A 2,500-nucleotide genomic window follows, 5' to 3' on the forward strand; every position below is an offset into this window, starting at 1 on the left:
GAGAAACTTGTTGACACCGGTCTTACGAAGTTTCTTGGCCTCTGCCCTTCAGCCTTGTCTCGGTACTTGGAGATTGCCTCTGCATACTCCACCTCCTCGGCCCCTTTCACGACCAAACGCTCTCCCTCCGTGAGAGCAAGGGATCAATGACTTTGACGGAAGTCCCGCCTCTGCGGTACCATGGCGCTGCCATGCCCATGGCCCTACTATCCGTCGCCTCGCATCTGAATCCCTTTTCTTCACGATCAGTAGAGATGTCTTCGTGGCACTCCTCTGAGTCCACCTCCATTCTAACTGATTGCTTGACTTTGGGTAGCTAAGTCCCTCTGGACTCATCGTCGCTTCCTCGCCCCTTTCGACCCCCTGCTTCAACACCTCTGTGTTCTCCAAGCAGCTCCTTCTGGTCGATGAAAAGACAGACTGCACTCCCATGCATGGCCTCTGCCATCGCATTGTAGGGTTTGCACCAATTCTGTTCTCCATAGCTTCCTTGGTAGCAACGTTCGCTTACTCGGCCTTGTCCTCTGACTTGCCGGGCTCCCTTAAGCGAATAAGAGCTCTGGAGCAGTCCAACTCTCCAGCTGCTTCGATCATACCTCTGCATGATCAAGTCCCTCCCATGGGACTCCCTGGTACTTGCATACGAACTTTTCCCTTGGTGGAACCCAGCCCCCATATGCTGATGACCAAGGTTTTCATCCGATGCAAAATTCGGTGCACGCCCGGAAGACCCGCCTCTGCGGTACCATGGCCTTCACTCCTTGAATCCATAGCCCTTCTTGCCGTCGTGTTGTTCACCAAAGCGGAGCTCCCAGTAGCTCCCGATCATACCTCCATATGATCACATCCCTCACGGGACAAGGTCGTGTGTATCGCATTGCCATCGAACTGTTCCACCACGATCCGCTGCACCATGTCGCCTCCTGGTGACATCTCCATTGCATTCTGATCCTTGTGGAATAAACTCGAATTGTGAACCCTCCGCTGTGTGGCCTCTGCCAATACATCGCAGGGTCTCCTCCACCTTCGATTTTGTTCGCTCCTTTGGCAATCGATCTTCATCCACCCACTCTTGGGTCACACCTAGATGAAGCACCGCTCTAGGACAGTCCGTCGCCTAGTAGCGCTCCCGAAGTCCGCCGACTTCGCTGTAATTTGTGCACTATTGCCTGGATCCTGGGCCTCTGCCCCTACCAGCACAATCTCTGCTGCGCACCGCTTCCTTCCTAGCAACTCGAATGGCAACACTGTGGCATATTCTTCAAGAGTACCCGCCTCTGCGTCCTCTTGCCCCGTGCTAAGGCCTTCTGAACTCAACTTCGCCTCCGCAAATTGAGTCGCCTTAGTTCCTTCATCAAATGCTCCTCCGAGATAAGGTGCATGTGCCCCGAAGCTCCCTTCGTCTTTGGCACCATGCAAGATGAGTCCACTCCGTCAGAATGAAGGACCCATGGAACAACATGATCCTGCTCTTGCCTCTGCAAGAGCTCATGTCCTTGACCTCTGTCTAAGAAAAGCACTGTGCCTCTGCTCCATGTTCCAACTTCTCTGCTGGCTCCCTTCATACGGCTTGGGTACTTCGCCAAGTTACACCCAAGTTGCTCCGCTCCTCGTTTCTGCATTGAGTCGATGGTGGCCCTCGCGCCCACCATTCCACGGGTCAGCCCTCCCTTGAGTCCGATCTCCACATCGACTCCAAGTGTGCCTTCATTTAAGTTGCTTCAGGTCGCTCCCCCACTTGATCTCGCAATGCATCCACCAATGCATTCTCTCGAGCGAGATCATGCGACGACTCCTCGCCGCTTGCTCAGTCCATCGAGCTTCGTGGAGTTGTTGTTTGTGAGGTACTCCTCCTCAACATGTGAAGTCCGTCTCACATGATTCTCCCTCTGGAGTGCCGAGACTTATCCCTCCTGGATAACTATCCCGTTGGAGCAACATCTCTCTTCGTTTCGGAGACCCCCATCCCCTTGGACTACTCCGATCTGCTGAACAAACTGTGCATTGTTCTGCCTCCTGCAAACGCACTTGCTAGATTGCGACTCCCCGTCAATACAGCCCCCACTGCACCCCTCAAGGTCTAGCAACATGCTGAACTCGTTGCACACTTCAGCCTCCTCCGGACGTATCCTTCGCATGCCGAAGAGAAAGTTTCAATGCTCCATGGTGCCGAGTCTCGGCCGCCTTGGGATGGCCACGGACATTCCATCGTCCGCATACAAGCCCCTGCATGAGTACCAAATTCTTCGAGTTAGCAATTCCTCTCACCTCTGTGAGCTTTGGCCTAACTCTTTTGGTCGTTGAGCAACTCATTCCACCTTGGATGGTCTCATTCTTGCCAAGCGCCTCGCTTGCCTAGAGCACCATCAAGTATAGTTGTCAACGTTGAGCCGTAGCTCAAACTCAGCCATCCCAACCTTTGTGCGCTCCAAATTCTTCCAAGCTTGCCTGTTCTCGTGGTGCCTCTTGCGCGAAGGGTTGGCCATTCCTGTGAATGCCA

The 2,500-nt window shown here is 53.8% G+C and overlaps 1 pseudogene; it reads left to right on the forward strand.

Annotated features, from left to right (window-relative positions):
• LOC135670589 (28S ribosomal RNA) overlaps positions 1-2,500 on the forward strand; it is a 7,976-nt pseudogene that overhangs the window by 2,062 nt on the left and 3,414 nt on the right.

The sequence above is a fragment of the Musa acuminata genome, unplaced genomic scaffold, assembly GCF_036884655.1.
Source record: "Musa acuminata AAA Group cultivar baxijiao unplaced genomic scaffold, Cavendish_Baxijiao_AAA HiC_scaffold_1136, whole genome shotgun sequence".
Taxonomy (NCBI): domain Eukaryota; kingdom Viridiplantae; phylum Streptophyta; class Magnoliopsida; order Zingiberales; family Musaceae; genus Musa; species Musa acuminata.